We start from the raw sequence: 27,420 nt of genomic DNA, 5'->3' as shown, positions 1-27,420 counted from the left end.
CCCCATCATAAATCATAACTTCATAATCTGTTCTGTTTGAAGTATGATAAAATAGTATATATATATATATATATATATATATATATATCCATAGTATATATGTTGATTTATTTACCCCACAAATTTCAGTTACATTGGATTCAAGCAATTGCATTAAAATATAATTTGGATGTTGTTTTATTAAGGGCAGTGTTGAGACTTTGTGTCAGTCAAGTCCACTCACAGGTACCTGAGTGGCTCAGTTGGTTAAGCGGCTGCCTTCGGCTCAGGTCATGATCCTGGAGTCCCGGGATCGAGTCCCGCATCAGGCTCCCTGCTCAGCAGGGAGTCTGCTTCTCCCTCTGACCCAACCCCCTCTCATGCTCTCTCTCTCTCTCTTATTCTCTCTCTCAAATAAATAAATAAAATCTTAAAAAAAAATCAAGTTCACTCACATATGTTTTTCCCCTCCATATCTTTGCTACAAGAGACCCATCTATCCTACGGTTTATGGCACTATGATCCAAATTGTTCTTTTAATTCTGCATCTCAATCATTTTTATGATTTATTATTTTCTAGAAGGAACTAAAATGAAAATCCAGCAAGTTAAAAAGGTCAAAGGCTTTTGAATTAGAATTTTTTTATGATTCTTGCCTAAGCCCACACTCTGAACAAGATAGTTAACTCTCCAAAATATCCATTTTTTATCTATCAAGTAGTGGGGAATTCAGTTCTAATACATGATGTTGCTGTGAGAACAATGTAAGAAGGAGAACACATAGCATTAGTTTCTTTTTTTAAGGATTATTAGTTTCTATCTTTCCACCATGCTTACTCCTGGTCATTACTTTGAACTAGAATCAACAACCATTGAGTTTTGGCTAGAACGTACTCACCACATGTAGCAGCTTAATTTGGGTTTGATCTAGATAGTCAAGGCCAAATATGAGGTTTTGTTAGATCACGGTCATAACAGAGCTTGAATCATTATTTTAAGCCTCTCCCATCATTGGTAATATAGTTGCGGGGTTTCAGAAGGCATAGTGTTCATCAAGGTACAGTTTGATAGTAGTATCAAAATGTTTCAGTGTTGTTCTCAATTTTCGATTTCTTTCAGGTACTCCAAAACCAGTCTTTGAAAAGGAATAGGGCTTTAGCTTCCCAAACTGTACTGAATACTGAACTCATGTAGTGAACTTCTAACACTATGGATGACAAGCCCATATCAATTAAATCTGTATGTCTGCAGGTAAAAGCCAAGAATAAATATCAATATTTTTTTAAAGATTTTATTTATTCATCTGAGAGAAAGAGAGCACACAGGTGGAAGCAGGGCAGAGGGAGAAGCAGACTCTCTGTTCAGCAGGGAGCCTGACACAGGGCTCCATTCCAGGACCCTGAGATTCCAGACCTGAGCCGAAGGCAGATGCTTAACTGACTGAGCCAACCAAGAGCCCCTCAATATTTTAGAGACCTCTCTCTCCTTCCACCTCCTGGTGATCCCACTGTAGAGCAAAGTTTAAGAATCACTGGCTTTGCTTTATGTTCTCTTTCAATTTGAGGTTCAAACTAAGATTTTTATATGTAGCCCAAAAACCAAATTAAATTTAATTTAATCAAGTAATAAAATAAACAAAAATGATCTAGTTATTTAGTTTTAATTATCAGCTGCTGATAAAGGTTATAAATTGTCTTCAAACATTTGCGAGTGTGATTATTTATTGTCTAATGTGTGAAATAACATAAATCTTACATTACCGCATTTCTATAATTGTAAACACAAATTTTTAGCTTTCAGAGTTTGGCTTCAAATGGAGAAGGGGCATAAGTGGCAGAAATTTAATGCAGATATCTAAGGATTCTCTCCCTGTCAGTTTTCTCATTGAAAATGCAATGTTTCCTGGGTTTTATTCTTCCATCAAATCCAACAGAAGGCATGATGACATATAATCATCACCGTTCAGCTTAAATGGCTTTTAACTGCATTCAGCAGGACTTTCTATTAGAACTTGTGTAATAAACTCCATTATCAAGTAGATATTACCAGAAATTGTTATCACTAACTCAAGTTGTATTATTTTGTGAATTCTAGTATATCTCATTTTATGATACTTGATTCCACTTAAATTATTTTCTTCTCTTGAAACATTTCTCTAACACTACCATCACTTTGTCATCAACTGTAACAGCTTTGTTCATTACACATATTATTGCAATTTGTCATTATTTAGGTAGCATTTACTATTGCTGAAGAATTACATGTTTTACCCTTATCACTTAGTTTTATAAGCTATATGTGTATATAAGTCGTATATATAAGCTTCTTTGGCATGTCATGCAGTTTCTCTTCACTCAATGAGCTGTTGACAAGATGTAGACATTGTGTCAGGAAATAGATCTATCACACAAAATAACCCAATTGCCTGCTTAATGATAAACAAGCTGAAGAGAAAACAGTGAAAGCATAGCTCTAGTAATCATGCCCAATCATGATCGTTATGTAGGATGCATTTTTATGAGTGCTAAATGTTTTTTTCTCCTTTTTTTTCTTTTTATAGTATGATGTCAGTATACATATGCTATTAGAAAAAATTTACCATGCATATTATTCTAGCAATATGCATTTATTAATTATTTGCAATAAAGACTAAGAATAATAGCATGATGACATAATAATCTAAATATATTCTATATTTTATTTTATATAACTTATATTGTATAAGAATTTAAGCCTAGTCACGATGTTGCCATCAAACACTACTGGCAAAATATAAGCTCATAATACAGCTTGGATAAATAATTAAAATTTACTACCAAGTTAATTTTAAAAAGCACTTGCACAGTCAGATCATGCTGGTTTTATGAACTGTTTATGCAACAGTGGGGGAACTCTATGTACATTCTGAATAAAAACATTAAGTATTCATGAAGTTATTGTGTGGTGTGTCTGGCAATACAGTATGCATACATTTATGTGAATATATAAATTGAACTCAGTGTTTTAAATATAAAACAAATATTGCTTACTATTTACAAAAGAACAGTTGAAGCAAATACTAGAAAATTTAAGTTTTTAAAAGTAACCAGATGTAGAAAAAAATTGATGGCGTATACTACACAATAATTCTAGGAGCTTACTAATTTCCCAGTATTTTTACAAGAAGAAATCCTTCAATTTAATTTATTCATGTTGCTTTTTGGTGCTCAGTGTAATCCAGTAACTGTCTGAAAAATATGCGTGTAATTCTTTTTTTTATTTTTTTATTTTTTTTAAAGATTTTATTTATTTATTTGAGAGAGAGAGAATGAGAGATAGAGAGCATGAGAGGGAAGAGGGTCAGAGGGAGAAGCAGACTCCTTGCTGAGCAGGGAGCCTGATGCGGGACTTGATCCCAGGACTCCAGGATCATGACCTGCGCCGAAGGAAGTTGCTTAACCAACTGAGCCACCCAGGCACCCAGGATGCATGTAATTCTTAACTGATTGTTGTTGCATAGCAAAAATTGTATATTCACACGAAACAAATTCCTACATTTTAAAATCATGTCTTAACAAAATCATGTCCTATGCATTATCCATAAACAACACTTTTGAAAAATTCAGACTTAATCTTTTCTGTTTAAAGTTGATCCAAACCTCTTTCTGCATTTTCAGACTTCATTTATGTTATACTTATTGTCTACAGAATCATTGAGATTTTTGAGATTCTCCAAATACTTTCTCTTCATTACTCATGTCTTCCTGAGTGACAAATTTCAGAGATTCACATAATAACGTCTTAAACTTCTCTTTGTTCCTGTCTCATTTACCACTTTGCATAGTGCCTGATGGGATGAGGTATGCATTCTATATTGTTTTCAAAGTAATAGCAACCCCTACACCCATCACCCATCAATCGGAACTAACTCACTATAGCATCCCCCGTGGTCTAAATGCATTTTTAAACCTATTACTAACACTACTACTGCAAGGCTAATATAGATTACAGTTTCAAGTCAAAATAATTTTATGCCAAAAATTACTTTCCATTCTACTTCTTTAATACTCATTGAGATTACTAGAATCACTCTCTGTGGAGAAGTGATTCTTGTAGCATCTATAGAGGTTTAATCCATCACTTTGATTTTATTAGCGTGAAGTATGATCCACTCAGATAACAAGGCAATAATATAAAGTGTGCTACAACAAAAAGTATGATATGCAGAAAAAGTATTACCTCAGTGACTAGTACTGGCCACTTGTTATCAGTTTGTTCCAACTGCTGTTCATAGTATTGACTTCAGTTTTCTGTATCATTGAGACACTTAATTTGTTAAAGTATCTTTACTTTAATGCTAATAGAGAAGCTCAGGCATTTCTGCTAAACAACTACTAGATCTATTTTTGTTTTTCTTGTTTGTTTTTGAGAGAAAAATCTCCTTTCAATCCCATTAAAAATGATATGAGGATGTTTATCAGAAGAAAATACAACATTCAGTTACTGTCAACTTTATTTAGTCAGTCCTTCTGGGTACATTTAAATCCTTGTATAAAACTTGTAATGAAAGGTTATGACTGGTAAATTTGATAACCTCATAAATGAGAATTCTAGTAAAGCCTTTTTATAATTGGGGAAAACATTTTAATTAAATAATTTGTAAACTTTTTTGAAAATTCAAAAACAAAACGAGTATAAGGAAATTCAATATGTTGTTAACAAGTTATCCTCATCACAAAGACCCTGATAAGAGGAGACAAGAGAGTCTGAGATGAAGAGGGGACAGGATGGTAGAAGCAGTGGTGAGAGAGATTTGAAGATAGTGCACGGTTGTCCTTGAAAATGGAGGAAAGGATTTATGAGTGAAGGATGCAGGAGGCCTCTGAAGTCTGGAAAAGTTAAGAAAAGAAGCTCTCTCTTAGGGTTTCCACAACATAGCGTGCCAATATATGGATTTTAGGTGTTTTGACCTCTATAATTGAAGGATACTAACTCTGTGTTGTTTCAAGTCACCAAGCTTATAGTTTATTACAGCAACAATAGAAAATTTATACCCTGAAAAAGCATTTTGCCATTGTTTATAAGGTGAGGAATAAATTTGTTTAAAAGGTTTTATTTATAATTCTAGCTTTTACTTAGCATTTGCTATGAGCCATCTCTGTGTGAATCACATATCTCAATATTCCATAAGCAAAGAGATAAAATTTACCCAGGTTTCCTTTTTGTAGCAGTTTGTTCTAATACCAATTAATAGAACTGAAATGCAGTTTGTTATTTAAATATGTTTATTATGTTTACTTTTTATAATTGAAATTGGATAAAAGTGCCTCTCTATTAGACAGATGTTTAGTTGTTTTAATCACTCTTGGATCTTACTTAGAAAACCTAATCCAAACCCTAATCATAAATATTCTTGGTGGTATGGTGAGCTTTTATCAGTGACTTTTAAATATTCCTCAAATTCTGCAATTCTCAGATTTTTACAAGATAAACAATTATTTTCAGTCTCAATTTAGTATATTAAAATTTGATTTCAGAAACTCTTAAGAGTATTCATTAATGCTCTTTACCGTTTAAGCCCTGCACCCTTCCTTCTGGGAACATAATGGGACTGTATTTCCCCAACTCTTTTGAAGATAAGCATGGTCATTCCATTGGCCAATAAAAAGTGAGAATAAGAAATAGCTGTCTGTATACTATTGAAACTTTAAGTGCCAGTGCACATCTCCCTGTTTAGACACAGGTGAATACTTGCATGGACATGGGACCTCCGTTAGCCTCCATTCCTTTGTCACCTGCCTGTCCCTTTTTAGGCATGTGGTATAAACAAGAAATAAACTTTGGTGTTTTTGGCCAATGAGATATTGGGTTATATTTTATAAACTACAACATTATAATCTAACCTGATTGATATATTATCACCTACAAATACCAAAACTAATTTCAATGATAAAAAAAACTACAGCATACTTAATCACTACATTTTTTATTTTTACTCTCATTGGTTTTGTCCACCATCATTATGAGATCTATATTCAATTTTGGGGATAGGGTAATGAATATCTGTATACTGATTAACTATAAATACAGGTTCTCTAGAAAGGAATACATTTTTAATAATTAATAAAATCGGCTGAATTTCTGTTCATAAATTTAATTTCCTGCCTAAAAATTATATTCCCAGGGCATACCAGCTTTTGATAATAAGTTTGGTTCAGCCAGTGTGCCACACAGGTTTGCTCTTGGATTTGACATAAGAAACTTGCAAGGAGAGAATATCTGCCTGATCTTTAAATGCAAAAGTGTAAATTTTAAAGTTATTTGAAAGGAGAAAATTTGAAAAGAATTTTATTGGAATAAGAATCTGATCTTTCTCTTTGTTTACAACCTTATTCTATTCTTAAATTTTTGTCAAGCTATGGAGCCCCCACAATATTAAATTCTCTCCAACATATTCAGTGATTTAATGTTTTACCCCTGAATGCTTCATTTCTACAACAGGTGAGTAGTGTGTGAGCCTCCAGCAAAGCTCTAGCTTCCTTCTTCCCAAACTACTTTACTATTTCCCACTCTCCAAATACACTGGAACACACAATCTCTCATTCACACACACACATACATACACATATACACATAGAGAAATTTATGACTATACACATAGAAATTTATGACTATCTCCATTTGTCATTAAGAATTTTATATGATACCACAAAAGAAGCTCCAGTTGAATATTATATAGATAATAATACTTAACTGAAATGGTCGATTATATGCTCTTATGTTTTAATATACATAAAATTTACAATATTGTTCTAAGATTACCTAAGACAAACTACATTTTTTAAGCACTTTTTGGATCTTACAACATACACTCATTCCATCTACATAGGAAAAAAAAATCATGTCAGTTTATGACATAACTGTTTTCCCACTTCATTCTTACCAATTTGCACAGTTCCAAATCTTCATTTCCCCACACTAAATGTTTCTTGTCAAATTATATTTTTCATCTTGCACTGGTCCACCTACTCCCCATGTCATGTGTCCATCTACTTCCCATCATCACTGAGTACTGATGTCAGAAGTTCCAATGTGGATTTATTTTAGAATAGATTTATTGTCCTGTAACTCACATGCCAAAATATACACCTTTTAAAAGTGTACAATTCAGGGGGTACCTAGGTGGCTCAGTTGGTTAAGCGTAAGGTCTTGATTTTGGCTTAGGTTCTGAGATGGAGCCCTGAAACCGGGCTCTGGGCTGGGTGTGGAGCCTGCTTAAGACTCTCCTGTTCCTCAGCCTGCTCTCATACATGACTTCCTGCTCTCTCTCTCCCCCCCCCCAAAAAAAAAAAAAGACATTTCAGTGGTTTTTAGTGAGTTTGTGTGATCATCATAACTAACTTTAGAACGTTTTATCATTTTCCCTAAAAGCCCCATACACATTAGTACTCATTTCCCATCACAGTAGCCCCCCACCCTTCACAGCTTGATTTTTTTGGTTTTAGTTACCAGAGATCAACAGTGATTCTGAAGCAGATGACTCTTCTGACATATGGTCAACAGGTCAGTAGCAGTCTAACACTGCATCAGAGTACATGTATCATTCCCTTCACTTTATCTCATCATATAGGCCCTTTATCATCTCACATCATCACAAGAAGGGTGAATACAGTAAAATATGATTATTTTGAGAAAGATTACATTCACATAACTTTTAACACAGTATATTGCTAAAATTGTTATATTTTATTACTATTGATGTTAATCTCTTGCTCTGTTTCACTTAATTAAACTTTATCATCAGTATGTATGTACATATGAAATAAGAGTATCTATAGGGCTCGGTACATCTGTGGTTTCAGGCATCCATTGGGGGTCTTGGAACATATCCCCCATGGATAAGGGCTCAGTACTGTACTCTCTTGCAAACCAGCCTTGGCAACCACTAATCTACTCTCTCTATGGATTTGTCTATCCTGGACATTTCACATAAAAGGACTCATGGGCAGCTGTAAAATTGAAAGGAAGTAGGCAAATACTCTGGGTACTTAAAAGCAAGTTCATACTATAGTAAAAAAAAAAAAAAGTTTAAAAAATTAACAAAACATTAGTGTTCCACTAATAGTAGACTTTACCTACATTAACAGTTGATTCCATTTATATTTTCTGTTCTGCAACCTGAAGTCTTTAAAATAAGAAATTATTCCAGACATTAAATCAATCAATGAGAAGAAAAGATTCTGTATGAATAGGTAAGGACACAGATTTTACTAAACCTTAAAGTCTATAATAATTAACTTATCAGTTATTGTGGTAGACTTTAATGGAACAGTTATAGAACTAAATACTTCCATGGGACAACTAATGGGAGATAGATCTTTTGATAGTCCTTATAACACATTTCATACAATATTCAAATACTATCATGTGATTTTTCCTATGATAAATTATTGCTATTTAGGCTTAGCAGAATTTAATTTTGTCTTTTCCAATTTATTCATATATATTTTTAAAAAACAGATAACTTTCCAGGAATGTTTAAAAGGAAAAACACTGAAATTTTAACCCAAAGATTAATTTATATTTTTAAATGATTAGAATTAGTTATTTGGAAATCTGGCTACATAGAATCCTTCTTTACAGTGCTCTGCATAATGATGCAATAAACAATAAAAATCACATATGAAGTAAAATATTATATTTACTCGGTTTATTCTGAGTTATCCATCATGAAGGTTGAATATTTTGTAAGAAGAAAAGAAAACTTTCAGAGAAGTCTTGTTTTCACAAAAAAAGTTAACAGGAAAATTATGCTTTTCTGATGAGTTGAGTAATATGAATAACTTATTTGCCCTTAAAGTAGCAGAAAGAATTAATTTTTGAGCACAATGAAATTAAAGGGTTTTAGCTTGCCTGATCTGAACAAAGTAAGATAAATTTTTAATACAGTGAATTAATTAGGCACGCAATGAGAAATAGAATATACACTATTTCTAATTCAGATAAATAGCAAAATAGCCCAGATCCTAAAAGAAATAAATATCATTCATCATAGACATACCTTACATTATGTTTATTGGAAAATATTAATGGCAACAGATAGAATGTTAGATGAATTGCTGATTTAGTTTCAAGAAATTACATTTCATTTTGACCCTCATCTATAACTTTCTGTGGAGTTAATCTTAGGACATTACTCATTTTTGAAGGTGTTAATGTACCATAAAGGATTTTTATTATCGTTAAACATACTATCTATGCCAGGTGTTACATGTTCTCTGCATCTGCCCTGAAGTTCATTTAACAGCTTATAAATCTTTATGACCATATGATCTGTTTCTGTGATCACTTGCATCCTTAAAAAGTTTCTCTAACATATAATTGTTATTTTTAAACTTTTTTTACATAACCCAATACTTATGGATTAATTTTAATACTTTGGTTTTCATAATATTTAGTTTCGTTGTTTGAGCAACTTTCAGTATATATGCATATATATATATATATATGAATAATATAGTATGTTAACATGCAATATGATACAGTGACTCAGGATCTAATCCTTGGAATTAAAAACACTTTACGTCTCCCAGACTCATTGTCCTAATCTACAGACCATTGTATTTGAGCTGGATGATTTATAAGCCGTAGCATTTTGGGGGGAAATTTTTGGTTTTATTATCATTACTAAATTGCAAACTATTAGGGCACATAAAATGATGAATGGTGTGTTATTTCATATATTAAATAGATTCTTTAGCCAATCACAGATACACTGTAAAAAATATATTTATTTTATTTACATTTATTTTACATTCATATATTATGACAAGTATACTTAAATATACATCTTTTTGTGCCAATTGAGTAGAATTTGTATTAACTAGTTAAAGAAATAGAGTAAAGAAATTTTTGTATAATTTGATCACTTAACTATTTGAGCGAGAGGCCAAGGAAAATATTTAATTGAACCTTTTTCTAAATAAAATTATGTCAAAGACAGGTAACATCTATATCTAAAGATACAAAACAATTTGACAAATCCTATTTTTTGACCAATCCTACTTTAAAATAAAAGACAGATACTGAATTTTAGTCTTTATAATTTATTGTTAACAATCCTTTAAAATCTGTTTCATAACCCATTGTAAGAGTTAAGCAGTTTTCTCATAATATAGTAATTTTTGTAGTTGCCTGGCATGCTTATTGAAAAAACACATTCCTGGATACCACAGTATACCCACTGAATCAGAATTATTGAGGACATTTGACAGTTTTCTTCCATATCTCCCTTCCTCTTTCCCTTTTTCCTTCCCTCCCCCTCTGTCCCTCTCTTTCTCTTTTTTCTTTCCTTCTCTTCTTTTTCTTTCTTTCTACAAAATAACTCTGTGGTTCTTAACCAACAACAATACTTAGGAAAACTGCAGATTTAACATTGGAATGTTTAGAGTTTAGACAATAACATCTGGCTTTATGTAGTACATTTAATTAGTTAGAAAAAGTTGTATACATCATTGGGCCATGGCCCATAACACTTCAAAAAATTTTCTCTCTTTATCCTATATTGATGATTACAATAGATTCATTATAAGACTGTAGCTTGACTTTTTTACTAGTGGGCATTCAGAAACATGTTATTCACTGACTCTACTTTTCCATCAGATTTTTAAAATTACAAATAAGACACAGAGCCTCAATATGGTAATATATTGTTTTAACAGGTATCTAGATAAAATTGATATGCACTTTCTGTCCTTACTTTGTTAGGTATTTGTTTTTTACAGTATCTCAAGGAGAAAATCAGGCATAATATCTCTCAGAAAACGTTTAAGGAAAGCAACATTTCAGTATATATTTAAACTAGTATGAGTGAATAGCATGTTTCTAGTTTTTTATGTACGTTTACTCATTTAATTCCTGCAATAACTCTATGAGATAAATAGAAACTTATGTCTGTTTTAAAGATGAGGGAACTGGGGTGCTTCATGCCTCTCTCTCAGTCTAATGTCTACATTGAAGATATCAGGAGAAATACGTGTAAAGTCTTTGGCCTTAATCTATTTATCCCTGAGTCGTTTGATCACTTTGTTCAGAGTTTTTGTTAATCCCTTTTGTACCTATTTGGGATCTAGGAGCAGTAGTTTGTCCTGTTCCTTAAGGCTCCTGTCTGTCTTCTTCTTAATTATTGAATCTGCCGATTCCTTCTTAAGCCCATCTCTTTCTTGTAATATCTTGCTTAACATATTCAGTAACAACTGGCACATATTTTTAACCTTCTGTTTTCCAACTTTTTCCCTTAAAGCTGCCAACTGAGTGAAGAAACAATGTTTTTTTTTTTTTTTCCTACTTAGAACATACAGCAGTATTACTAAATATTTTTCTCACTACCTGATACAGATAATCATCTTCAACATTCAAGCATTGTTTTTTCACAGATGTCCTCTTAGATACTAGGCCAAGTGTTACTGCTTTTGAGAGCTGCACCCTTCTTTTGGTCTAATTTCTTTTATTGCTTTTACTCATATTTTGCATGACAGAACTGGCCTTATGACTCTAACCCAAACTCACTAGAAGCTAGGAAATTTAGAGGAATGGATGGGAATTCTCTGAGCACTAATAGTATTATCCACACTACATTATCATGCTTTCTTTTTTAACTTTTTTCTTTTTCCTTCCTCAATAACGGAAGAAAAAAAGAAAGAGCAGGACAGAAGAGAGAATCAAATCTGCATAAGAATGAAGACTAGATTCCCAATCAAATGTTTTTAAGTTGGGGTTACTTAGGGGAAGTTGTGCAGAAGTAACAGAATGTAAGCTCAGACTTGAAAGATGAACATTTTCTCAGACAGAAAGGCTGGATAGAGTAATGATTTCCAAAACTGGTTCATCAAAATCTTGAGTTTCTTTTTTATAAGTATAAACACCAGTTTCCATCCTAGATGCATGAAATGAGACTTACTAAATATAGTACCCTGCATTTTATGTTTGCTGCAAATATAGTATCTCCATTTTATGCAGCTCTGTATATGGTGAAAAGAATGTTCTACTTCCTCTGGTTCACAAAATGTTCTTTTTTATACCATAGGAAGCTCCAATCAACTTTTAATGTAAAAACTTACCAGTTTGATCGCCACAACAGAATTCTAAATTTCATGAATCTATGTCACGATCTTTAATTGTTTTGTTTAATATTGTGACATTTTTAAGGTTTCAAATAATTTTTCATTACCAGGAAAGGTCTACAAGGCTCATTACAGAAATCTGACTCATGCTTTGTGATTACCTAGATTAGTAATTCTAAGCTGGCACATAGATGATTTGGAGAAAATCGGTTTAAATAAATGTTTTCATGATGTTTTAATTTGACTACATTAGCATCATATTACTAACACAAGTTACATAAGTTTATTCAAAATTGAAAGTATCTGTTTTGGAAGTTAGATCTCCATCTCAGGCAGGGTATCAGCATGAAACAGATGGCACAGTCAAATTAGAATACTTCAGGGAGTTTTTAATAAAGAGAATATTTATAAAAGTGTGAGCAGAGTATGGCATATCAGAAAGGGTGGTATGATTCTAAGGAGCTTATTATGGCAAAGCTATTACCACTTCTAGAACTAAAAGAAGGAAGGTAGGTTAGGGAGCATTTGCCAAAACCTAGGAGAAAAGGACAGATAGCTAATGAAGAGTAATGACTTCCAGTCATGGAACACAACCAAACTAGGGTAACACCGTAGGGAGCCAAAGGAATGAATGCCCTCACTTTACTGTGCTGGTTTACCACCTTTCAGGGATCTCACTGGCTGACATAAAGCAGGAGCTAGAAAACACGAAGTCCAGTGATGGAGTACATATAGGCCAGCATTTTAGGGCAAGGAGTTAGGAGGAGAAGGATGAGGAATAAAGCTGGAGGGGCAAATGGATGACAGCACAGTCCGAAATTAGACCAAGGGGAAAAATTAAGTTGGCTATTAAAAAACAAAAAAAAAGGAGAATAGAATAATGAGAAATATTGGCCACTTATTTTATGAATATTTTCATGACAACTCTTCTAGTTGATACTATTTGGTGATTATCACTGACTGACAAATATGGCAAAGCTTTCTCTATAATGATCTGATCAAAGTTGACATAAAACTACAGGGTTTTTGGATTACTATTGCTGGAACCAGAGTTTCAATAAAATATCTATATGAAGTCTCTTTGATATCTGGCTCGAATACAATAGAATTTCTTACTTGATAAAAACAGGATGCTTTAGAGAAAAAGATTAAATGTCATTAATAAAATTACTGAATTTGCTGAAATAAACTAGATTTTTATGTTTAGTATTAAAAAAAAACTGAACTAAAATTCTCATTAAAATTCCATGCAACAGAGTTGACTTCAATATATATAAACAGATATGTGATTTTTCTGCAAATGTTCTTTTCCCATATATTATATCAAATAAAATCTGATGTTGAGCCCAACCTATGAATATCAGTGGTGAATTAGTCGCTTATACTCCCATAACAAAGTACCACAGACATCTTTTTTTTTAATTAATTAATTTTTTTTTGGTGTAGTGTTCCATGATTCCTTGTTTGCTTATAACACCCAGTGCTCCATTTAATACATGCCCTCTTTAATACCCATCACCAGGCTAACACATCCTCCCAGCCCCCTCCCCTCTAGAACCCTCAGTTTGTTTCTCAGAGTCCACAGTCTCTCATGAGTACCACAGACTTCTTAAATGATAGAAATTTATTCTTTGTTTTACATTGCTGGAGGCTAGAAATCTAAGATAAGGTGTCAGTAGGGTTGGTTTCTGGCGAAGACTCTCAGCTTCCAGACTGCTGCCCTTTCACTGTGTCTTCACATGGTCTTTTCCTTGTGTGCACATGCAGAGAGATTTCTGTATCTCTTTCTCTTCTTATGTGGACACCAGGTCTATTCAATTAGGGTCCCAACCTTATAATCTCATTTAATTTTAATTCTCTCCTTTAAGGGCCTGTCTCCAAATACAGTCACATTGGGGCTTAGGGCATCAGCATATCAATTTTGAGTGAATACAATTCAGTCCATAATATATGGCATGTTATTAAGATGAGTATATTTGATTAGTTCAGAATCATGACTACTTCAGTCCATAAAGCTAATTAATGATGGTAATTAGTTTATTTTCATAAACATAAATTTTGAAATATGTGATAAGGAGTAAGTTTTAAAGTTACATATCAATCTTATCTTCCAATATATCTATTGATGTTATATGTTTTACAAATGATAAAATACAGTTTTTATGAAGAAGAAACTATCAATAGTGTTTTTTTAAGGATGCCTTTCAGTTTTAGGAACTTCAAAAATTACATACCTGAAATTCCAAAACAGAATCGTAGAGTGATTTTTACTCCTTTTTTGAAAGAGTAACAGTTTAAGTACTCCTTACATTCTGTTATTGACAGATGATAACTTTTGAGCCAATCAATGAGAGGTTTCTTTTTTAATCCTTGTTATTTGACAAAATTATTTTAATTTCTTATAACATTATGACTTCTGCATTCCTATTAAAATTTCAGCTAGTAATATGCCCACCTGTGTTGAGTATTCTTACAGAATATCAAGAATTAAAAAGCTAATTTTCTTTGGTTTTACATTATGAGTCCAAACGTTACGTTGTCATTTATCACTGATTTTTTCTAAAGGCCATGATAGTCTATGAATCTACATTTCCCAATAAGAGTGACTTCAGTTGTTAAAATTATCACCAAGATTCTAGAGGTATTCAGCAATGGAAAGGTATATTTTTCTATCCATATCAATACATTTTACTTCTTAGATATGGTGCCAAAAGAATAAGTGACAAAAGAAAAATTATATAAATTGGACTTCATCAACATTAAAAACTGTTGTGTTTTAAAGGACATCATCAAGGGAAAAGAAAATTCATAGAAGGAGAGAACATACTTGCAAATCATATATCTGACAAGCAACTTATATCCAGAAAGTATTTTAAAAAAACTCTTACAACTACAAAAAAAAAGATAGTCTAATTAAAATTGGTTAAGTGATTTGAATAGACATTTCTTCAAAAATACATATAAAGTACCATGAAAAATGCTCTAATTCATTAGCCATATGAGAAAATAATATCACTTCACACTCTCTAGGATGACTGTGACCAAAAAGACATATAATAACAAATGTTGGCCAAGAACTGGAGAAATTAGAACTCTCATATGTTGCTGATGAGAATGTTAAATGATGCAGCTCTTTGAAAAACAGCCTGGCTGTTTATCAAAATGTTAAACATAAAGTTTCTATATGATTAATCAATTCAAATTCTAGGTCTTTAGCCAATAGAAAATATATGTCCAAACAAAAACTTGTAATGAAAGTTAATAGCATTATTCATATCAGCCAAAGAGTGTAAAGAGCCCTCACGTCCTTCAAATAAATAATGCATAAGCAAATGTGGTATATCCATACAATGGAATGTTACTCAGCAGTTAAAAAAATGTACTAAGGCATAAAATACATGGATGAACCTTGAAAACATTATGCTAAGTGAAAGCTAGTCACAAAAGATTATATATTGTATGATTCTATTATAGAAAATGTTCAGAATAAGCATATTCAAAGTGACAGCAAATAGGGCAGTGGTTGCTAGGGACTACGTTTAGGGGAATGGAAAGTGACTGCTAACAAGTATGGGATTCTTCTAGGGTGATGTATATTTTCTAAAATTAGATAGTTGTTATGGCTGCACAGCTCCTGTGAGTATATTAGAAACTGAATTCTCACTTTAAATGGGTGAATTCATGGCATGTGAATTTTATCTCAGTAAAGCTATTTTAAAATAATGACATATTAATGTTTAAATATCTCAGCTGTTTTTTGATGATGTCCTTATTAAACTATTGAAAGTTAAATTCCACTTTAGAGAGATACCAATAGTATATACATTGATTAGAAGAAGAGCTTATTCGGGTACCTGGGTGGCTCAGTCAGTTAAGCGTCTGCCTTCGGCTCAGGTCATGATCCCAGAGTCCTGGAACTGAGTCCTACATCGGGCTCCCTGCTCAGCAGGGAGTCTGATTCTCCTTCTACCCCTCCCCCTTGCTTGTGATCTCTTTCTCTCTCAAATAAATAAATAAAATCTTTTAAAAAAAATTTAAAAAAAGAAGAGGAGCTTATTCAAGAACATAATTCAAATCACTGTGTCTTAAAAACTTTATAAAATCATATAATTTGAAAAGGCCAGTCTGTGGAGGTGGTATAAATGGAGAAATGAGTTCTCTCCTGTTCAATCTCTTTTTGATATATCAGGTTCTAAACATAATTATTTTGGATTTGTAGGAACTACACTAAGTATTTTAAGCTTCATATTATTTCTTTAAAAAAATACTCATAGATCAGTGTTCAAATGTGTGGTCTCTGAGTCCAATCCAAACACCATCACAACTTTATAAATTTACAAGATAATACCCAATTTATTTCTCAAATGCCTTTATAAAGTTATATTTCCAAAAACAGATTATGAGAATTCCCATTTTACTACACCACCACACCAATATTGAGCATTTAGCATGCTTGGACAACTATTTCTCAGTTCCATTACCTGTAATATGAGAGTTAACGCTATAAAACATCTTCTCTCCAGTAATGTCTGGAACATGGGAAGCACTATTCTTAGTAAGTCAACTAGTTGTTGTTAGACTCTGTCTTAATTTTAGTAGTAGTATTTTTAGTAGTCTAGTAGTATTTTTTTTTTTAAGATTTTATTTATTTGAGAGAGAGAGAGCATGAGCAGGGGAGAGGAGCAGAGGGAGAGTGAGAAGCAGACTCCCTGCTGAGCAGGAAGCCTGACACAAGAGCTTGATCCCAGGACCCTAAGATCATGACCTGGAGTGGAAGGCAGATGCTTAACCGACTGAGCCACCCAGGCACCTCTAGTAGTATTTTTAGTATTATTACTATTAGTAGTAGAATTAGTAAATATGATTCTCTTATATGATTCAACAAATTAACATTGATTGCAATTTAACAACGTAATAGGTTTTGAATATAGCCAATTTACCCCATATGAGTTAATCTCCAAATTTAAGAGTCAGTTCACCAAAAGCACATTTGTAAAACAATAGTATAGGAAACAGATGACTTTTAAAAGCATACACTTAAGCATGTTTGTGGGAAATTGTTATAGTATGAGCTGGGTGATTTCTTCTACTATGCTACTCATCATTCCGTAACCATTCCCAGGTTGGCAAACAAACAAACAAAAAAATAAAAATCAACGTGTAACTTTCCAACAGATTAAAAATTTCAAACATCGACTATTAACATGCCAAATTTTAATAAGCTTAGTGGCACACAGGGATTAAAAGATTTATAAATGCTTTCAAATCAACCTTGTAGAAAATACTACATAACCTTCAAATAACCCTGACTTAATGCAATAGTTTAGTGGAATAAAATTTCTTCAGTTATTTGTTGGATGGAAACTATAATGAGAACATATCATAAGTGGATTAGAAAAATTTCCTATTGAACATGTTAATAGTGTATCATGAGCAATCTTCACATGCAGCTATCAATCAAAACTGCTATAATCAAGAACAAAAAATGGTGCTTTCTTGGGGGCATAACTTAGTTTACTTAGATACTTAGAATTATTGAAAACAAGTCAAATTTTAATTGCTCAATTACAAAAACTGGGAATGTTTTATGAATTACAAAAATATTTTCCTAAGATTATTTAAGAAAAAAACATAACTACAACTCAGTGCAAATTTCCCCTTAAAATCAAGGCCTTTAGTGAACAGTAAAACATCATATTCCCACTTCCCATTCAGTGCTTTGTATTCCCTTCCCCATTTTTTTCACAGAACTTGTCGTATATGATATGCTATATATTTTGTTTATATGCATATTGTCTTTTTACTCCAACAGAATATGAAATCCTTGAGGGAAGGGATTTCATTCACTGCTAAATCTTTGCACTTGTAATATGCATACACTTAGTAAAGCTTTTTGGAAGGAAAGAAGGAAAGAAAGAAGAAAGGAAAAAAGGGAAGAGAAAAGTAATATCCTCATAAGACTTAAATGTTTTACTCCACCTTTTGTTTCAGGCAAAAACTTGGTTTTTGTGTTCTTTGTTTTTGATACACATAAAACTACTTCATTATTTTATTCCTAAATTTGAGTAATATTACATGAATACATCACATTGGTTTATTCATTTCCCAACTGATGACTATTCAGGTTAGTCCAAGTTTGCTATTAGAAAAAAATTAATGCTGCAGTGTACTTCTTTGAACACTTCCCCTAGTGTACATAAACAAGAATTTCTCGTATATACATATATATGCACTGATTCAAGAGTGTGTATTTTTAACTTTAAAAGTTTACAAGATAGTACCAATTAATCTCCCAAAGTTACATTTCCCAAAACAGATTATGATAGTTCCCATTTTACTACACCACCACCAACATTGAGCATTAGCATGCTTTAACTTGTCTTTTTCCAATCTGATAATTGTGACGTTTTAATTTCAGTTTCTGATGACTAGTGTTGCTGGAAACTGCTTTCATATGCTTTACTCATTCGTATCTATTTCCGGGTGAATTCCTGTTTATTAACTTTGTCCAATTTTATTGAAACAATTTTTTTCTTATTACTTTAGAAGACTCTCTTATACAGTGTGGATAAATATTTCTTTTCTGTTTATGATATTATGCCTATTTAATGGGGTTTATTTGTTAAATGTAGTAAAATTCACCAGTCTATTAGTTTATGATTTCTGCTGCTTTTACTTTTTAAAGACCTTTTCTATACCAGTTCTTAAAGATATGTCTTAAAGATATTTCTATTAAGTATGTTAAAATTTTTAACACATTTAATATATCTGTACAGATGATCCCTGATTTACAATGGTCCGACATGATTTTTGACTTCTTAATGATTCAAAAGTGATACACATTCAATAGAGATTGTACTTCAAATTTTGAATTGCAATGTTTTCCTGGACTAGTGATATGCTGTATGATACTCTCTCATGAGGCTGGGTAGCCAGCCACAACGGTCAGTCACAATCACAAGGGTCAACAACTAATACATTTACGACCATTCTGTACAGCCATTCTGCTTTTTACTTTCAGTACAGAATTCCATAAATTACATGACGTATTCAACACTTTATTTAAAATAAGCTTTGTGTTAGATGATTTGGTCTTCTGTAGGCCAGTGTAAGTGTTCTGAGAATGTTTAAGTTACGACGTTTGATAGGTTAGGTCTATTACATACATTTCAACTTACGATGGGTTTATCAAGACGTAACCCTAAGGTAAGTCGAGGAAGATCTGTGTTTGTTTTGGGACATATTCTGAGATAATGTTTTAGTTTTGTTTTATTCCTTAAGGAAGGGTATTGTCTGAAATCACATATTGAATTGTTATTTTTATACAGGTGTGTAATGCTAACTCTAGCAAGTATCAGTGTATTTGTGGAGCTAGTTCTGTGCTTTCTGTTTTGTTCTATCGATATCATTTTTAAATCATGTGACCATAGCAATATTATTTATTTATTCGTTTTTAATTTAAACAATATAGTTTCAAATTTTTTCCAGCTTTATTGAGACAGTTTTAATTTTTTTCCAGCTTTATTGAGGTATAACGTTCAATACATAATATAGATTTGTTAACTATAGTTACTATGAGATACAGATCCAGAACCTATTCTGGTTGAATAACTGGAAGTTTATACTGTTTAACCAGTATCTCCCCATTTCCTCCATCCCCAAGCTCCTGGCAACCACCATTCTACTCTGTTTCTATAAGTTTGGCTTTTTAAGATTCCACATACAAGTGAGATCATACATCTTATAATAGATCTTTTAATGGCCCTTTGGATGTCTTCTCTGGAAAAATATCTATTCAGTTCCTCTGCCCATTTTTTAATCAATTTTTTTTTTTTTGTAATTGCATTCTCTGAGTTCCTTTTATATTCTGGATTTTAACTCTTTATCAGATGTATGGTTTGCAAATATTTTCTCCCATTCTGTAGGTTATCTTTTCATTTTGTTTATTATTTCTTTTGCTGAGCAGAAGTTTCCGTTTGATGTAGTCCCTTTTATTTATTTCTGCTTTTGTTGTTTGTGCTTTTTGGTGTCATATCCCAAAAAAGTCATTGCCATAACTAATGTCAAAGGGCATTTTTCCTATGTTTTCCTCTATGAGTTTTGTGGTTTCAGGTCTTTTATTAGGTATTTAATCCATTTTGAGTTAGTTTTTGTGAGTGATGTTAAGATACTAGGTCCAATTTAATTTCTCTGCATGTAATTATCCAATTTTCCCAACATCGTTTATTGAAGAAACTTATCTTTTCCCCATTGAGTATTCTTGGCTCCCTTGTCAAATATTAGTTGACCATATATGTGAGAGTTTGAAAGTATAGTAGCAAGGCAGATAAGAACAAATCATATTACGATACTCTAAGGAATTACTAAGAATTTGTATACAGTATTATAGGAATGACACTTGATTCACTTTATTTACTTCATGTTTGATTGTCTTATAAAATACTATTCTTCCTCTTTCTTAAGTTTGTTTATTTAAAAAAGAGTCATAGACAATATAAATCTTTATTATGAATTACAGTTATTTTTTTTTCATTTGAAAGGTCCTGGCATGCCTCTTCTGAAATACATATTCTTCTAATATATGTAATTGTACCCATCCCTGTCATGTATCCTCTTGAATAGAAATAGGTATTTTTCTGTGATCAAAAGTTTTGCCCAAAACCTCTAGATATTTTTCTGATATGAATTCTACAATTAAGCCTTAATTTTGCACTTATATTAGTCAAAAATGATTGATATTGACTAAGAAGGAAGCCTACGTTTAGAATATGAGAATTACATTTGTAGTTTGTGTTGGTAACTTCAGAAAGAAAAAAATATAAACTTTATTTTTCTTTATTTTCTCTTTCCTTTCTCTCATTTAGCCCATAGATTAATAAGATATCCTTTTCAAATGTATAAATTAATTACATTATAAAAATTTTCTCTTCTTATAACATGCAAAATCAGATACAATACATAACTCAAGGCTTGTTTATTTTTACAGCAGGAATGGCATTTTGCTGTTAATATTATACTAACTCTTAATAATGAATTTGATTTTCCCAAATTGATGAGGAAATTGCTCATTATATGAAGTTTCCATATTTAGTAAAATGAATATTAATATTGTAAATGATGAATTGCTAATATGGGACATTGAGCTTGCAATCAACTATAAAATATCCCTCCTATAAAAGACAAGAATTTATAGTGATAATTTTGGAACTAATTCCATTTCTAATGCCATGTATAACAAAGGAATAGGTAACTCTGTAGCCCTTCATGGGGGAAATAATTATTTTTCTTTAAAAATGTTTATTTTGGCTATTTTGGGGAAATAACATAATTGTGTGACCATTATCAGCATTTTATTTTAAAATGTGCTACAAAAAGAAAGGAGAATAAATGCCTGCTTGGTAGTAGAAGAAAAATGTCTATCAAAAAAATGTTAGTTGATTAATAAACTTATAAAAGTCATTCTTAATTCCTAATGACAAACAGTCAGGAAGTGTTATGTTAAATTTAGCTCCAATTTCAGTTAAGAGGTATTGAATTGGTTTTCTTTAACAGCAAACACAGCATCACTGTTGGATATAATTCTGTTTAAATATGTTAGAAAAATAAGCTTAACAGACAGGAGTAATCTCTTTTAATTGACATTAAAGAAAAGTGATAAAGTTATGCTAATGAACCAAGTACCATATATACAACTAGGTATGATATAAATTCAACCCAATAAAGTCTCTTTTAAACGGAGATATCAGACCATATACATTTAAATATTTCTATACCCTAAATTGTTAAAAAAAAACACAGAAAAGTACATCTGTGACAAAGGATTAACATCTGGATATATGTATGAAGCACCACCACTTCAGATCCTGCCCTGTCTCCCCTTGTCTTGCCAGGTGTTCCAGCCCAGAGATTGCTGTAATAACTGGCACTTTGCTGCCTGCAACTGATTTTGTGTGGGTGTGCCCTTACCAACACCCAATCCATACACTTTTTGCCTACAAATCTGGGGCTTCCCTGTTGACCTTGAGGCATGAAATGTCTCAGCTCATTTGTATGAGCAACTTAAATTTTGGGGTCAGTTAAAATCTAGGAGTGCAAATCTTTGACTAGTGAGATTTGGGAGCCAGTTACATAAGTTCTTACCCTTTCCTCTCTTTTATAGGCCTTGCTGAGATGCACTCATTATTGCTACTTAGAGTAACGTCATGAAATCAAGTAGTTGATACATTTGGTATCAAATGATAAGCATCCTTTCATCGTGTCTCCTTCTTGGCCTTATTATTCCCTTGTCCTTCACTTCCACTTCTCCGATTTACACTTCCTCAAAGAAATATCATCGTATAAACTTTTGTCTCAGGCTCTGCTTTCTGGGAATTCACACTAAAACAACATGTGAAAAAATTGTTATAAATAAGAAATACCAGAGGTCAATTTGATAATATAATAATAAGGAAATAACATGAAATATAATTCACAAACCAATAAATGCGGTCAGAAAATGAAAAAAGACCACCCTCATTACTTATAAAATTCAAAGTAAAATGTGATCTCCCCAAATTTAACTGTTTTTTTAGTTCAATAAAAACATCAACTCTTGCTAATTTTGAGGAGGAAGGAATCATAATTGTTGAATTAAAATGGAAATCATGCAAACATTCTATCTTTAAAAAATAAGTTTTCAGCGAGAGATTACTATAGGACAGATATTTTTCTCAGTGCTTTGCATATGTTGAACAATGTAATCTTTAACTCAATTCTGCTATGGGTATTAATGCTACCATTTCTCAGATAAAGAGTGGAGACTGAGGGTTGACGTTAGAATTCAAGCTCAGCACTCTCACTCCAGAAGACTTGTTCTTTACTGTTCACTCTGCTGCCTGTTGTGGATTGCAGAGACTATGGAAGTCTTCAGGTATCTGTACTTCCTGCTTCAGTTTCAGGGTATCCTCCTGGTGCCCAGGTTTTAAGTAACCAAGGCAACCATCCTGAACTCAAAGTTCCAAAACACGTGGCCTACAAACAGGGTGATTAATCTTTTTATGCCCATGGGCCCCTCTGGCAGTCCGATAAAATCAGTGGATCCCTCTGAGAATAATTGTTTTTAAGTTAAAATAAATAATATAGAGAAATTAAAGAAGTAATTTTATTTAAATATAGCTTATCAAATGTTGAAAAAGTAAATTTGTGATGTAGCAATATATATGCTTCTTTAACAAGATTTTGTGTTAGTTCTAATAGCTAATTTCAAAATAAGAATGTCCCCACAATGACTCTAAATGATATTTCAAGATATCACTACAAGAGTTCATGAGATATGAATTAGAACCTCCAACCAAAGTTTCATAAACTCGGCTTTGGAAACAGTGGCTAGAGTGGACTGGAGCTGGGTATTTCCTTTCCCCAGGTCAGTTAGGCTCAGATAATATCCCAGCAGGTTAGGCTCTTATTAACTAGTTCCCCCCGAGGGCAGGCCTTGTGGAGAACAGAGTGTTCGGCATATTTTAAGATGCATCCTTTTCCCCCTCTCCCTCCTGGAAGCATGAGGGGAATTTTCTTCAATATTTATTGTGAAAAGCTATATAAGCCGCTGGAGATAAAACTCACAAAAGTGTGGGGGCCTCCCTATAACTTGGTCCCCCTGGAAGTTTTAACTCACAGAACTGTGCACACTGAGACTCTGGCAATTTGTCAGTTGCAGTGCAGGTTTTTTTACCCCAGCACTGGTTGGCAGAGCATTTTTTGCTCCTGAGTTTCTTCTCTGGTAAGCCATAACCTCTGAATTCACCTCTCTCTCCACTCTCAGAGGCAGCCGTTTTCCCTATGTCCTCCATTATGGATTCAAGAAGAGTTGTTGAATTTTCAGTCTGTTCAAGTTTTGAGTGTTGGCAGGACAGTGGCAACATTCAAGTTCCTTATGTGTGGAAATGGAAACTAGAAGTCCTACTTTTTGTTTTTGGGAAGAATAAAGAACAGAAGGACCAAAGGAAGGAGGGAGGAAGGGAGGAAGGGAACAAAGACATTCTTAATAGGCAAGATAATCCAAGGATTTAGAGATTGTCTCCCAGAAACTAGGCAAAGGCCAAAACTTTCTTCGGAATATACAGTATTGGACAGCCAAGACATGCTGGGTTAATTCTTTACTGCACAATCACCAACTGTTCATACAGTTCTGTCTTTGCTCAGACAAATGCTTTTCTGCTTGCCCTATCCTTCAAAAACAAATAAGGATACCACTCAGTGTAAATTTCTTTTAGCATGGGCATTCTTTTAATCACCTTTGTAGCCCTAGTGTATATATAATGCCCAAAATATAGTAGTGGCTCAATAAGTGTTAAAAAAATATTTGAACATAAATAAATCAAAGTCTTTTCTTGTTTTTTTTTTTTTAATTACTCTTATTCAGGAAGTGTGTAGTGGAATGCATCATTGCATAATGTAGAGATACCCTCTAATTATAGTCAACAATTGTGCATCTTACTAAGTTAGTACATCTACATATTTTACATATTAGAAACAGGTGAAACATGGGAAAGAATAATCTAATAATTAAGGATGAAAAGTAAAGCAGGTAATATGAAATATGATTAAGAAGAAATGAGATTAAATTTTATTTTGGATAATTTTCAAGCATTGTTCCTGTAAGTTTCATAACAGTTCTAATAGATCAGAGGTCCATACCAATGGAATTTCAAGTACCACTCAGCAGGATAAAGTTCAGGTTGCTTAGCCATTACTTTCAAAGAGATGTAGCGAGAGGATCGGGAAAGGATCCCAGTAGACACTCAGATCACAGCTTCAGAAATAGTCTGGCCACAAATGTGAGGGACAGACACAGTTATAGGACACAGATGTTTGACAAATAAAAAAAATAAGGTTGTATTTTAATTAAATGACAATTTAATTAAGAATTAAGTGTCAATTTTGGGAAATTGGGCTTTGAACCTGGTAGGTTCTTGCAAACAAGTACCTAGGAACCTAGATATGAGAAATGAGGGACAGGCAAAGGCTTAACCACAAGCGATTTAAAGTCAGTTTCTGGTACCAAGCTATAGGGTCAGAGTGGGAACAATCAAAGTAGATATAGTGAATAACTAATAATCTAGTTCTTTGTTATAACTCTTTTTTTAAGCAGAAATCTAAATCTCGGGAAAGATGAAAGCATAAAGTAGCATTAAATGCTCCAAAATTCAAGGTTAAAATGGACACATGGTCATGGATTCAGGAAAAGCATCACAAATTATGATTTATCCTCATTTTTAAAAGGTTATTTAAATTCTCTCTCTTTGGGAGTCAAGAAACACAAAATGCTCTTTATTTCTGTGCAATATATGTAATGTTGACCAGTTTCTCTCTTGGTTACATTCTAATTATTGTTTTCCTTTTTCTCTCTAGAATCTGGAAGGAATCTTGTTTCCTTTCTGGCTTTGATTTCTCTTTCTACCCAATTATTTATATATACCGAATAAAAGAAATATAGTACCATGAATTTACCAGAAAATAAAATCAGAACTATGTCAGCCAAAATTAATGAAGTGAAAAACACTGTGACAATAAAAAAGGAGATTAGATGGGGAAGACGGTGAGAGTAAACACTAGTGTTCGCTATTTCTTTCATCACTTGAATCTATTGTTATTCAGTGAAACAAATGCAGAAATAAGCTACAATCAGGATTATTTAGAAATATAGACTTTATCAGGATGGAATACCATCCATCATAATATTAATTTTTCGTGGGAATTATTGGACAATTTTTATGGAGTGTTCTTGTTTTAATAGACATGTAGGGAATGGATTCTGAATTCAGACAGGCTGGGTTTAATCCTAGAGCCACCACTTAATAAACTCACTCAATCAGTCTGTTCTTTGGGGTCATCTCATCTGAAAAGTGGTGGGAGAATAAAAACACCTCTTTATTATTTTGTGAAAATTAAGTAGGTTAGTTCAGTTAGTGTTCACCCTCGTGCCTGACATAAAAACAATTGTTCAAATCAACACCAGTTATTACATAAAAACTAGAAAAAAATGTAGATATACCTAAAATCCAAAATGTATTTTGGTAAGAAAGTCATATTGGAAGGTTAGTCTGAATCCTTTGGAGGCTAAGTTACTAACTTAAAATGGGGATGTTCAAGGTTTACATTCAAGAGCCATCATGGCTCTCCTGCTATTGGCTATAGGTAACAGAAACTCTAATTCAAACTTAAAAAATGTAAACCATAACTAAAATCATATATTATTTGACATAGCATTAGGTAGGAAAACAACCCAGGTTTTTTTTTTTTTTTTTTCCCCTTTCTTTCTCTCTGGTTATTTAATCAATGCATGCCTTTCCCCTAAAATAATTCCGTCATTGCCATAAGATGTCAGGCAGAGAAACTGAAACATGCTGGGTCCTGGATCACACCCAGAAAAAGTGAAAACCTTTCTTCTCAAGCTTGGGATAGGAGTCTTTCCCTTCAAAATGGTCATTTCTTGTTCACCTGCTCCATGCACCAAATGGCTGAATGAACCGCATTTATTCCTTGAGGTCAGGAGCAGGGGATTGGGGAAGTTTCCCCACATCTGTGCAGTTCAGTGGCATTGGAAAGAGACTGGCATAAAATGAATATTTGGTAAGAACAAAGTAGGGAGGAGCAAATGCTAGAGAGACAAAAACAGTGTCCACTACAATGGTAGACACTTTGATTATATCTCACTGATTTTATTCTAGTAGACTATCAGTTTAGCAGGGAAACCGTGCACTGATAAATTAAGTTGTTGCTAATATAAAGAAACTTCTACACAGAAATGTCTCTCCCGCCTGTGTACTACCGACTTGATTTTTATCTTTAAAAAAGAGTGACAGGCAGTTATATATAAACTTGACACACTGTACATTTATGCATAAAGTACTGATAAAAATATAATTTCCTCTAAATATATTTTGATTAGGAAAAGAGGCAAAATGAGGCTTGAAACATTTCCTAGGGTTGTGTATTATAGAAAGAGAGAAGGATGAATGTGTGGAATAGGAATTTCCCTCATTGCTAATTCTTTCCAGGACTGATATTCATATGAAATATATTTACTTATAGAATTAAATATTCTTTAGTCTGTAATATCATAGAATTAAATATTCTTTAATCAATCCTTTCTGATTCTTTTTTTAAAGGAATAAATCTATAGGGGAAAGAGCAAGAAAGAGTTAAATGGGCAAAGAACACAAAAATGTACATATAAACAGAGCCATATGATTTTAGGTATAATTAGATTTTATGACTTAACTATTATAATTTTCTCTGTTTTGCATTTAAATTTGCAAAAATATGTGTCTCAACTCAAATATATCTTATTGGGCAAAGTG

At 32.8% G+C, this 27,420-nt stretch overlaps 1 pseudogene; it reads right to left on the bottom strand.

Moving 5' to 3' along the window:
• Positions 1–23,907, bottom strand: part of LOC113920465 — a 60,129-nt pseudogene extending 36,222 nt beyond the window's left edge.
• Positions 23,908–27,420: the final 3,513 nt, after the last annotated feature.

Source organism: Zalophus californianus, chromosome 3 (genome assembly GCF_009762305.2).
Source record: "Zalophus californianus isolate mZalCal1 chromosome 3, mZalCal1.pri.v2, whole genome shotgun sequence".
NCBI lineage: Eukaryota > Metazoa > Chordata > Mammalia > Carnivora > Otariidae > Zalophus > Zalophus californianus.
Note: the sequence above shows the minus strand (reverse complement) of the source record. Positions and strands in the feature narration are given on the sequence as shown.